The following is a 13,859-nucleotide window of genomic DNA, read 5'->3' on the forward strand; positions in this document are numbered from 1 at the left end:
CCCAACACACGTGCACACCCGAGGGTGAGAGAAAAGGGAGGGGAATATACGGGTGCTGTCATGGGCTTTGGAAAAACCGGCTACCGGTAAGTAACCTTGGTGTTTTCCCTTCCCCCATGACAGCACACCTGAGAAAATTTTGGAGAAAGAAACACCTTAGGGAGGGACCACCGCCTGTAGCACCCTTCTACCAAAGGTCAAGTCAGACAGGCAGGATAGATCCAAACGGTAGTGTTTGAAAAAGGTAGATGGTGACGACCATGTAACGGCCTTACAGATTTGATCTATCGATACCTCTGCTTTCCCTGCCCAGGAGGTAGCCACAGCCCTGGTGGAGTGAGCCTTGATGCCGTCAGGAATCGGGGTGTTACTTGAAGAGTAAGCTAAACAAATGGCCTCCCTAATCCATCTGGCTATTGTTGCTTTTGTTACCCCATACCCCTTCCTACTCCCCTGGAAGGCTACGAACAAGGACTGACTACGCCTCCACTGGCTAGTGACTTCTATGTATTGCAACATAGCCCTTCTGACATCAAGATTATGAAACTTTTGTTCCCTTGAGTTATTTGGGCTGTTACAAAAGGAGGGCAGAACAATCTCCTGAGATCTATGAAATTTTAGTGCAACCTTAGGAAGGTAGGCTGGATCAGGTCTCAGAACAATTCTATCCTCAAATATTTGCGTATATGGAGGATTTATGGACAGGGCCTGTAGATCACTTACCCTACGGGCTGATGTTAGAGCTACCAAAATAATAGTTTTGAGCGTTATATATTTTGCTGACAAGCCCTGAACTGGTTCAAAGGGCTCCATGGTTAGTGCGTCAAGTACTAAATTTAGGTCCCATGGAGGAACTTTGGGAATTGAGACTGGCCTAGATCTACTGCAAGATTTAATGAATCTTGTAACCCATTTATTTGCTGCGAGGTTATGGTTATATAACGCACCTAAGGCAGAAACTTGGACCTTAAGTGTACTGGTAGCTAGGCCAAACTCAAACCCTTTCTGTAAAAACTCCAGTATTGAATTAATTGGTGGTTTTTGGCTTAACGGTTTCCCCAGGAACTGCAAAAACTTCCTCCACGTTCTACCATAGATCTTGGTGGTTATAGGTTTCCTACTTTTTAACAGGGTAGACACTAACCCTGATGAAAACCCTTTTCTCCTCAATATTGCCCTCTCAAATTCCATGCTGCTAAGTGGAAACCCTTCACTTGAGAATGGAATACTGGTCCCTGAGCTAGAAGGTCCGGGGTTTCCGGTAGGATCCATGGGTCTGACTGTGACATCATCCTCAACAGGGAGAACCATGGTCTTTTTGGCCAGAAGGGGGCTATGAGTATCACTCTCGCTTGATCCTTCCTGATCTTTCTCACCACTTAAAGGTATCATGGCTATTGGTGGAAATGCATAGGCCAGCTTGGATCTCCAGGAAATTTGGAGAGCATCTAGTGCCCAAGGGTTCCCCCTTGTGTCTAGAGAGCAGAATTTCTCCACCTTCCTGTTGTCTTTGTCGGCGAACAGATCTATCTCTGGTAGACCCCACAGCTGTACTATCTGATGGAACACAGTGGGGTTCAGGGCCCATTCCCCTTGCCTCAACTTGTTGCGGCTTAGAAAGTCTGCTTTCGTGTTGTCTATGCCCCGTATGTGTAGCGGCGTGAGAGAGAGGAGATTTTTTTCTGCTACTGGAAAAAGCCTGCCTACTGCCTCCAGAAGAGAATAAGATCTTGTTCCCCCCTGGTGGTTTATGTAGGCCACAGTGGTTCTGTTGTCCGACATAACCCGGACATGGCGACCCTGGAGTAAAGGGAGGAAGCCTTCTAAAGCATTCCTCACCACCCATAGCTCTCTTAAATTTGACGACCCCTTTTTTTCCCAGAACGACCAAGGGCCTTGAATCATATGATCTTTCAGGTGAGCGCCCCACCCCGAGTTGCTTGCATCGGTCGTGATGATATCTTGTACCGGCGTGTCCCACTGGACCCCCCGAGACAAATTTGACCTGCTTGTCCACCACAAGAGGGTGTTCCTGGCTTGCAAGGAGAGATGAACCTTTCCGTTTAAATGCCCTCTTAACAACTTTTGTGCTGACAAGATTTCCCACTGAAGGATTCTTGTGTGAAATTGGGCCCACTTGACCGCCGGAATGCAAGACGTTAGGGTTCCCAACAGGGACATAGCCTCCCTTAGGGACATAACTGGAGTGTGTATGGCTGCCAACACCACATTCGTGACTTTGTCTATCTTGCTGTCGGGTAGAAGACAAGTCTGACACTCTGAATTTAGTGTAAACCCCAAAAAGGCCTGAATCCTTGCGGGTTCTAGTCTTGATTTCTTGCCATTGATCATCCAGCCCAAGCTCTGCAAGACCGCTATGACCTGATTCAGATGTGAAACGCAGTGTTCCTCTGAATCCCCCACTATAAGGAAGTTGTCCAGATAGGGTATTATGATTGTATTCTGGATGCGGAGAAAGGCTGTTACCTCTGCTATCAGCTTGGTAAATACCCTTGGAGCAATTGACAACCCGAAGGGAAGAGCTTGGAACTGGAAGTGTCTGAGGCTCCCCTGAATGTAAAGAGCCACTCTCAGATAGTGTTGATGACCTGGGAAAATCGGGACGTGATAGTATGCGTCTTTGAGATCTATCACTGCCATGAAACAATTGTGGGAAAGAAGCTTTATTGTAGAGTTTATTGACTCCATTTTGAACTTACTGTTGCTGACAAACCGGTTGAGGCCCTTTAAATTTATAATAGTCCTGAACGACCCGTCCGGTTTTCTTATCAAAAAGAGAGGAGAATAAAATCCCCTTCCTTTTTGACTGTCCGGCACCTCGCATAGTACCTGCTTGTCCACTAGGCTCAAAATCTCAGATTCCAGGGCCCGCTGTTCTTCTGGGGATTTTCTCACCGGAGTTATCAAAAACGAACCGCCTGGCCGTTGAAGGAATTGAATCTTTAGTCCTTCCCTCACTATGTCGAGGGCCCAGGGACTGGAGGAAATTTTTTCCCAGGCACGAAGAAAAAAGGACAGTCTTCCTCCCACCTGTGGCCTGGCATCATTGTGGAGGTTTCTTGGGGGCAGCGGAGCAACCGCTGAACATGTAACCAGACTCTTTTCTGTTCTTAAAGTCCTATTTCCTTTTTTCTCCCGGGGGGCGACCTCTACTAAATTTTCCCCTCCGAAAATAGGTTTTCCTGGCATCCGCCAAAACCCCAGGGAATCTACCCTTTCTGTCACATGCTCTTTCAAGGACCTCGTCCAATTTTTTTCCAAAAAGAAATTGGCCTTCACAGGGGATAGAGCACAGTCTATCTTTTGATTGCAAGTCCCCCGGGCATCCTTTAAGCCACAGAGCTCGTCTAGCCGCGTTCGATAACCCAGCCGACCTAGCTGCCAGTTTCACTGAGTCAGCGGAGGTATCTGCTAGGAAGGCAGCTGCACCAGGGGGAGACTGTTTAATATTTTCTCCCTTGAGGTCTTTTTATTTTTTTGCTGATCTTCCAGCTCCCGTAACCATACCATAAGGGAACGAGCTGTACATCGTCCAGCAATGGCCGGCTTAAGACCCCCTGCTGCGGATTCCCAGGCATGTTTTAAAAAGGAATCCACCTTCTTGTCTAAGGGGTCTCTAAGCACCCCCGAATCCTCAAGAGGAAGTGCCGATCTTTTTGAAGACCTAGAGACTGCCGCGTCGATTCTCGGCACCTTGTCCCAGACCTCCGAGTCTTTTAGATCAAAGGGATACCTTCTCCTTGAAGATGAAGGCTAGGCCCCCACTTTCTCAGGCTTCTTCCATTCTCTATTAATGAGAGCCTGGACTCTAGCATTCACTGGGAAGGTACGTTTTTTCTTTTCCTCCAACCCCGCAAACATGATATCCTCTAGGGACTTAATGGGCTTATCTTCTTTCAACCCCATAGTGGTCCTGACTAGAGATGAGCGTTGTTCGACTCGAACTGTTCGCCAATCTCAAATTCGAGCTGTTTTGGGCGGTGTTCGAGCCGTTCGGCGAACACGAACAATTTGAAAAAAATTCGGCTGTTCGAGGTTATGTTCGATAACTGTTCGTGCACCAAAATCATAACTGGATTTTTTCTCAGTAATGCTGAAAATTAATGTTAATACGCAGTTTGAGTGTTCAGCGGGGCGGGGGGAGGGGCAGGGGATGGATTTCTGCAGGAATAATGAAGATCTCCATTTTTTTTTCTCTTTCCCGCATTTACAGTGGGGAGGTGCAATCTGTCAGCCTATCAGCAGAGCACACACGGAGCGAACTGCTTTTTTTTCACACAAGCAAGGGCATGTGTCATTGGCAGTGTATGTCACATGTCCTTGCCCTATAAGACCCAGCCATTTTCCCCGTCGCCACCATTTTCTCACTGCTGCAGCTGCGTGTTAGACGGCACCGCTGTTGCTGTGTGCGCTATACCTTGTTAATTTAAAGCCAATTTTCGCACAAATCTACAGATAGCTTGGGAGTAGGGAAGAGTTGTGATTGCAGTCCTTTTAAGGACTAGGTTACAGCATTTCCTACGACTTTTATCAGGCAGGTCTGTGCTCTTAAATAAATAGGTTGGGAGTAAAGACTAATTGTAATTGCAGTCCTTTTCAGGACTAAGTTACATCAGTTCCTATCAGTTTTTGCCAGGCAGGTCTGTGCCAGTGCTGTGCAAATTTTTTTCACAGCATTTGGCTAAATCTAGCAAAGCTAATCCTTTTTGGCCTATTGCAGAGTGTGTTAGTCAGTGGAGTAGCCTATCTGTGTTGCAAGATACACTACCTGTGTATAGAATACCAATTTTTTTACTGCACCTAGTGAAGTAAAACCTTTTGGGCATAGCATCATTCTATTAGTCCATCTATACTGACCTCCATCAGGTTGCAAATTGAATATAATTTTTTTCTGCATCTAGCTCTGAAAAAATATTTGGGCTTCTAGCAGTGTGTGGGACTTGTTCTATTAGTCCATCTATACTGACCTCCATCAGGTTGCAAATTGAATATAATTTTTTTCTGCATCTAGCTCTGAAAAAATATTTGGGCTTCTAGCAGTGTGTGGGACTTGTTCTATTAGTCCATTAACAGTAAGAACATGGAAGAGTCCAGGAGCCATTTGGTGAGCTGCATATCCTGCTACATGTTCACAGACTTGCCAGTGGAAAAGCCAAACTTCACATGCCAGAAATGCAAGCTTGTGTCCCTGTTGGAGGAAAAGTTGCGAAATCTAGAAGAGAGGTTAACTACCTTGAAAATCATTAAGGAAGGTGAAGAGTTCTTGGACAGAGCAGAATTATCTCTTCATGATTCAGAAAGAGAAGAAATTCGAACTGCACCTGATGAAACAGAGGAATGGAAGCATGTGACCCACAGAAGCAGGAGGATCGAGAGGCAGTCAGCACCCATACTGCTCAGGAACCAGTACCAGGCTCTCAAGCAGGAGAACCATGAAGAAATACAGCAAAATAACACTTTGCCAGCAATGAATAACCTTGTAAGCCCTCAGAATCCTCCTGGATGGAAAAAGAAGAATGTTGTGAAGAAAAAACGGAGAGTGGTGGTCATGGGGGATTCCCTGTTAAGAGGAACAGAGGCCGCTATCTGCAGACCAGACATAACCTCAAGAGAAATGTGCTGTCTTCCAGGAGCAAAAATTAAAGATGTGTCTGACAGGATATCAAGACTCTTCAGACCTACAGATCACTACCCATTCCTGCTAATACATGTGGGGACAAATGACACCGCAAGAAAGGACCTGGAAACCATCAGCAGTGACTTTGAAGACTTAGGCAAGAAAGTGAAAGAATTGGGAGCGCAGGTGGTCTTCTCATCCATCCTCCCAGTGGATGGCCATGGAACAATGAGGTGGAATAAGATTCTACAGGTGAACAACTGGCTACGTCGATGGTGCCGTCAACAAGGATTTGGATTTCTGGATCACGGAATGAATTACCTATACGATGGACTACTTGCTAGAGATGGGGTGCACCTTACGAAGACTGGAAAACATGTATTTGGAAGTCGCCTTGCTACACTCATCAGGAGAGCTTTAAACTAGAACAATGTGGGAAGGGAAGCAAAAGGCCAGAAAAAGCCATACAGCTGACAAATACTATTGAGATCTCTGCTACTGGAAGTGGAAAGGAAGAACAAAAACAAAACAATTTAAATAATAAAAATATGGGAGGAAGAGAAACCAATCACAAACTAAAATGTTTTTATACAAATGCACAAAGCATGGGCAACAAACAAGGAGAATTGGAACTACTAATTCAGGAAAAGAAATATGATGTCATTGGAATCACTGAAACTTGGTGGGACGATACACATGATTGGAATAAAAGGCTAAAAGGATACAACTTATTTGCAAGAAACAGACTTGATAAACGAGGAGGAGGTGTCGCATTGTATGTTAGAAAAGCGTATATCTGCACAGAGATTGAAGCTTCAGAGACTGGGAGTTCTGTGGAAACTGTTTGGGTAAGAATACAAGGAGAGAACAACGGAAAGGACACCATTGTAGGCATTTACTACAGGCCACCTGGGCAAGCTGAAGATATGGATGAACTCTTTATGTATCAAATGACCAAGTTCTCCAAAAAATATGACGTAGTGGTCATGGGAGATTTCAACTATCCAGACATTAGTTGGGAATCTCTCTCAAGTAAAACTAACAGGTCAAGAAAATTCTTATCCTCTCTTGCTGACAACTTTATCTTCCAAAAGGTAGGGGAGAAAACAAGGGGATCTGCTACTTTGGATCTAATCCTTATAAACAGGGAGGAAATGGTTGAGGAGGTAAAGGTGGCTGGGACCCTAGGAGGCAGCGATCATGCTATTATAGAATTTTGGATAACTAGAGGAGGAAGACATGTGAAGACTCAAACTTCAAGGTTAGATTTTAGAAAGGCAGATTTTAATAGACTCAGAAAGAGAATAGGAGGGATCCAATGGCTGGATGTCCTTAAGGACAAAAATGTCCAGGAAGGATGGGAAATTTTTAAAAATGAGATTCTCAAAGCACAATCGTTAACAATCCCGAAAAGTAGGAAGAATGGGAAGCATTTAAGGAAACCAGGATGGATGAACACAGAACTTAAACACATGCTAAAAAGAAAGAAAGAAATGTTTATTAAATGGAAAGAGGGAGGCATATCTAAAGAAGATTATAATGCAGTCTGCAGATCCTGCAGGGCACGTATCAGGTTAGCTAAAGCTGACAATGAATTAAGGCTTGCAAGAGATGTCAAAAGCAATAAAAAAGGATTTTGGGGGTATGTCAAAAGTAAAAGAAAAGTCAAAGATGCTATAGGATTTTTACAGGATGAAAATGGAGAAATGGTAAGAGAGGATGTTGAGAAGGCCGAACTTTTTAACTCCTATTTTGCATCTGTTTTCTCTCAGAAAGAAAATGTAACATCAACTGATCTTCACTGTCCTTTTAAAGGAATAGAGGAATCCAAGTTATCTGTAAACAGAAAGATTGTGAGGGAATATTTAGCTAACATAAATGAGTTCAAGTCTCCAGGTCCAGATGAATTACACCCCAGAGTACTGAAGGAGATCGTAGAAGAAATTTTAGAACCACTCTCCATAATCTTTGAAAATTCTTGGAGAACAGGAGAAGTCCCAGAAGACTGGAGAAGAGCAAATGTTGTTCCTATCTTCAAAAAGGGGAAGAAGGTGGACCCAGGGAACTATAGGCCGGTGAGTCTGACTTCTATACCAGGAAAGATCTTTGAACAAATTATTAAACAACATATATGTAAGTACATGGATAAGAATGAAGTGATTAACCAGAGTCAGCATGGGTTTGTAACTAACAAGTCATGTCAGACTAACTTAATTTCTTTCCATGACAGAATCACTGACTGGGTGGATCAGGGAAATGCTGTAGATATAGTATATCTTGACTTCAGCAAAGCATTTGACAAAGTATCTCACACCATCCTTATTGAAAAAATGACCAAGTATGCAATGGACCAGGCTACTGTTAGGTGGATTCATAACTGGCTTAGTGATCGGACTCAAAGGGTGGTTGTAAATGGCTTCACATCCAGCTGGATGAATGTCTCAAGTGGGGTACCACAGGGCTCTGTCCTGGGACCTGTATTGTTCAACATCTTTATCAATGATTTAGATGAAGGAATTGAGAGTAAACTGATTAAATTTGCTGATGACACAAAGCTAGGAGGGATAGCTAATACTAGAGAAGAGAGAGAGAGGATTCAAAAAGACCTAAATAAACTGGAGCAGTGGGCAGCAACCAACAGAATGGTTTTTAACAGGGAAAAATGCAAAGTACTACATCTGGGCAATAAAAATGAAAAAAGCATATACAGAATGGGAGGAATAGAGCTAAGCAACAGTACATGTGAAAAAGACTTAGGTATACTAATAGATCATAGACTGAACATGAGTCAACAATGTGATGCAGCAGCAAAAAAGGCAAATACAATTCTGGGATGTATTAACAGAAGCATACAGTCTAGATCACGTGAAGTCATTATTGGTCTTTACTCCTCTTTGGTCAGACCTCATCTGGAATACTGTGTACAGTTTTGGGCACCACATTTTAAAAAAGACATAGACAAACTGGAGCAAGTTCAGAGAAGAGCGACCAGAATGGTGACTGGTCTGCAAACCATGTCCTATGAGGAACGGTTGCAGGATTTGGGAATGTTTAGCTTGCAAAAAAGAAGACTGAGAGGAGACTTAATAGCTGTCTACAAATATGTCAAGGGCTGTCACATTGTAGAAGGATCATCTTTATTCTCATTTGCACAAGGAAAGACTAGAAGCAATGGGATGAAACTAAATGGGAGGAGACACAGATTAGATATTAGAAAAAACTTTTTGACAGTTAGGGTGATCAATGAGTGGAACAGGCTGCCACGAGAGGTGGTGAGTTCCCCTTCAATGGACGTCTTCAAACAGAGGCTGGACAGACATCTGTCTGAGATGATTTAGTGAATCCTGCTTTGAGCAGGGGGTTGGACCAGATGACCCAGGAGGTCCCTTCCAACTCTACCATTCTATGATTCTATGATTCTATCTATACTGACCTCCATCAGGTTGCAAATTGAATATAATTTTTTTCTGCATCTAGCTCTGAAAAAATATTTGGGCTTCTAGCAGTGTGTGGGACTTGGTCTATTAGTCCATCTATACTGACCTCCATCAGGTTGAAAATTGAATATAATTTTTTTCTGCATCTAGCTCTGAAAAAATATTTGGGCTTCTAGCAGTGTGTGGGACTTGTTCTATTAGTCCATCTATACTGACCTCCATCAGGTTGCAAATTGAATATAATTTTTTTCTGCATCTAGCTCTGAAAAAATATTTCAGCTTCTAGCAGTGTGTGGGACTTGTTCTATTAGTCCATCTATACTGACCTCCATCAGGTTGCAAATTGAATATAATTTTTTTCTGCATCTAACCCAGCCAATAGTTTTGGCCTAATACCACAGTTTGGCCACTCAGCTCTGCTCGGTTCCCATCCATTGTTTTTTTGTGCAAACAACTCCAGAGTTGTGAATTAGTTAACCACCAAAATGAGTGGAAAAAGGCCTGCTGCTGGTGGAAAGGGGAATAGGCGTGTTGGGAAGGGGAAAAAAGGGTTGTGTCCGTGGGGTAGGTGTTAAAGCAACAGTAACATCTGCAGAAGAAAGACCATCTTCCAGCCAAACTAAAATGTCTACTTCTTTTAGCGGACAATGTGATAAGATCCCTTTCTTACGGCCACGCCAATCGCTACAAATTCCAGATGAGGCACAAAAACAGCAGGTGCTTCAACGGATATCAAGTGCTCCTTTAAGTGGGCTCTCCTCCACATCAACTTCAACATCACAAATACTCCAGTCCTCAAAGGTGTCACCCCAATCGCACTTGCTTCCTCACAGCTCCCAAATCTCTAGCTGCCCGTCTGAGTATGAGGTAGAGCAGATGGTTGAGTCTGCAGAGCTGTTTACTCATACTATAGCCTGGGAATCAGAGGTCGGCTCCAGCGCTTCTGTGAATCCAGACGAGGAAATGATCTGCACTGATGCCCAGAATCTTTATGAGTCGGATCCAGGAGCAGACGCTGAAGGTTCTGACCATAATGTAGACCCTCATTCCCAAACTGTAACTCATGTTGGTGGAGACAATGAGGAAGACGATGATGAGACTCAAATACCTGATTGGAGCGACAACTTTAGTTTTTTGTCAGGGCAGGAACAGGTTGGCTCTGAGGACGACGGGTGTGATAACGCACAGGGTGATGATGATGAGGTTGGAGATCCCACTTACTGTCAACCCACAGTCAGCCAAGAGATGAGGTCAGCAGAGGAGGTGGAGGAGAATGCTAGTGACGACGAGGTCAGGTTGCGCCTTCCTGGACAGAGACGTAGTACTGGAAGCACGTCAACAACTGCATCCTCAAACACAACTCTGCCTCTCACCACAAGTCGTGGTGGCTCTTCAGGTCGCATGGGTGCTAAGCCTTGCATAGCCTGGGCATTTTTTCAGATCGATAAAGATGACCCAACTCGTGTTATCTGTAACATTTGTCAGCAAAAGCTAAGTAGAGGCCAAAAAATACATAGTTTGAGTACTTCATGCATGAACCGGCACATGGACATGAAGCATAAGTTGCAGTGGGAAGCTCACTGTGCTACAATGCGGCCTAGCCGGCCGGGCCAACCACCGTCTGCCATATCTTGTGCATCCGCGGCCTCTTCATCCTCTGTGACTGGGGGGGACAGCAGTCACACCTGTTTTGGGACGCAGACCTGCCACCTCTTTACCCGCAACAGCCAGCGTGATTGGCAGGTCATCATTTTCTTTGGAGGTGGTAACACCTGCTGGTGTTGAGCGCTGTCCGACATCGATAGCACCACCTTTGGATCAAGGCAACCTAACATGTCCGCCTGCATCTTCCTCACAGACCGGCAGTTTGCCGGGGACACCCTTATCAACCCCGTCTAAGCACAATAGCCAGCCCTCGGTCCCTCAGATGTGGACAAGTAAAAGACCATTTCCTCCTAGCCATGAGAAAGCTAAGAGGTTGAATGTCACCATCTGCAAGCTCTTGGCTACAGAAATGCCGCCTTTCCGCCTGGTGGACACAGAGGATTTTCGAGACCTTATGTCCGTCGCAGTGCCCCAGTACCAGATGCCCAGTCGGCACTACTTCTCAAAGAAAGGTGTGCCTGCGCTCCACCAGCATGTCGCACACAACATCACCGCTTCTTTGAGAAGCTCTGTGTGTGACAGGGTGCATTTCACCACAGACACTTGGACGAGTAGGCATGGACAGGGGCGTTACATGTCGCTGACTGGGCACTGGGTAACTATGGTGACAGCAGGACAAGGGGCTGCTGTCCAAGTCTTGCCGTCCCCACGAGTTGTGCGTCAATCCTCTTTATCTCAAAGTTTCTCCACTGCTTCTGCCTCCTCAACCTCCTCTCGGTCCTCCACCTGCACCCAAAGCCTGTCTGGTCATGCCAGAAGCTTTCTAACTGCGCAGAAGGGATCCTGCACACCTCCTTACTATGCTGGCAGTAGGGCTCAACGTCATCAGGCGGTTTTTACTTTGAAATGTCTGGGAAATGTGAGTCACACAGCTGAGGAGTTGTGGTCAGCTCTGGAGAACCAATTTCATGAATGGTTGTCTCTACTGGACCTGAAACCAGGGAAGGCCGTGTGCGACAATGCTGCAAACCTGGGTGCGGCCCTTCGCCGGGGCAATGTCACACACATGCCTTGTATGGCTCACGTGTTGAACCTGGTTGTCCAGCAATTTTTAGCCCACTATCCCGGACTAGATGGCCTTCTGCAGAGGGCACGGTCGCTGTGTGCTCACTTCCGCCGTTCGCATCCCGCAGCTCAGCGACTTTCATCTCTACAGAAGTCGTTGGGCCTGCCACTTCACCGGCTAAAATGCGATGTGCCTACCCGGTGGAATTCAACTCTGCACATGTTGCAGCGACTGTGGCAGCACCGACAAGCCCTGGTGCAATACGTTCTGACATATAGCCTGGGCCAACGAGATCCAGAGGTGGGGCAAATCACGCTGGAGGAGTGGTCTCAGATCAGGGACCTATGCACCCTTCTGCACAGTTTTGAAATGGCGACGAAGATGTTTAGTGCTGATGATGCCATTATCAGCATAACTATTCAGGTGATTTACATGCTGGAGCACATGTTAAACAGAATTCGGAGTCAGGTGGTAGCACAAGAGGAGGTGGAGGAAGTAGAGGAGGAGGAGTTGTATGCGGAAGGGCTAACATCTGCAAGGTCCAGACGATCGGCAGCACCAAGGCGGCAGGCATGTGAGGGTGGGGGAGATGGTTTTACCAGGGCGCATGGTAGCAGCCAAACTAGTGAGGAAGGTGCAGGAGCCCAGGAAGAAGTGGAGGACGAACTGATGGAAGACTCATCAGATGAGGGAGACCTTGATCACATTTCTGTTGTGCGAGGTTGGGGGAGAGGACAGAGGAAGGAAGCATGATTGTTACCTCGCCACCAACACAACAGGGACTTGGTGCTCCTGGATGCGCAAGACACATGAGTGCCTTCTTGCTGCACTACCTGCAACATGACCCTCGAATTGTGAGAATTAGAAATAATCCTGACTACTGGGTTGCCACACTGTTAGATCCCTGGTACAAAAGTAAATTTGCAGAAATTATTCCTGCCATAGAAAGGGATGCACGCATGCAGGAGTATCAGCAGAGACTGTTGCAGAATCTTACATGTGCTTTTCCACAAAACACCAGTGGTGCACGTAGTGAATCTCACAGTTCCATCTTGCCAACCGTGGGACCGTCGAGTGTTCAGCACTCAAACCGTAACAGAAACACAGTATCTGCTGGTAACATCAATTTTGCGGAATCATTTCACCACTTTTTTAGCCCATCCTTTGCAAGGCCACAGGAGACAAGAAGTCTGACACATAGTCAATGACTAGAGACGATGGTACAGGAGTATCTCCAAGTAAACATTGAAGCCATGACTGTGTCACTGGACCCTTGCTCTTTTTGGGCTTCCAATCTGGATAAATGGCCGGAGCTAGCCACTTACGCCTTGGAGATCTTGTCATGCCCCGCAGCCAGCGTTCTGTCTGAACGTGTGTTCAGCGCTGCTGGTGGTGTGCTGACAGATAAGCGCACGCGGCTCTCCACTGATAATGTAGACAGACTCACGTTCATAAAGATGAACAAATCATGGATCCGAAACGACTTTTCTATCCCTGTGTCATCCTGGGGAGAGTAAAAGCTTGATGATTGGTTAAAATCACCTCACCAACCGTTTTAAGCTTTCAAATTACTAATCATGTTTATCTGTATCTTGGCTGGAAAATAATTTGGGCTTTGCAGCAGTGTGCAGTACTGATTCTATTAGACCATCTATACTAAGCTCCACCAGATTTAAAATTAATAATAATTTTTAGCTGCATCTAGCCTGGAAAATAATTTTGGGGCTCCGAGATGCGCAAGACACATAAGTGCCTTCTTGCTGCACTACCTGCAACATGACCCTCAGATTGTCAGAATTCGAAGTAATCCTGACTACTGGGTTGCCACACTCTTAGATCCCCCACACTCTTCGATCAACCCTTTCATTTTAATAAAGACCAAAAAAATGGTCATTTTTGAAATTATAAGCATTAGCAGGCTATAAGAAACTGAAATCAAACCGTTTTCAACTCAAAACTTTATTCTAGGTGATGTTACATTTGCACATAGGACCCCTTGTTCGAAAGGAGCTTCTGAACTCTCTCGTCCATTGAATTTGTCAGGTTTTGGATGGTTTCTGCTTCAATTGTTTTGCATGAGGACAGAATACCCTCCCAGAGCTGTTGCTTAGAT

The sequence above is a fragment of the Phyllobates terribilis genome, unplaced genomic scaffold (genome assembly GCF_046119375.1).
Source record: "Phyllobates terribilis strain yellow unplaced genomic scaffold, ASM4611937v1 Scaffold_2__4_contigs__length_985480577, whole genome shotgun sequence".
Lineage (NCBI taxonomy): Eukaryota > Metazoa > Chordata > Amphibia > Anura > Dendrobatidae > Phyllobates > Phyllobates terribilis.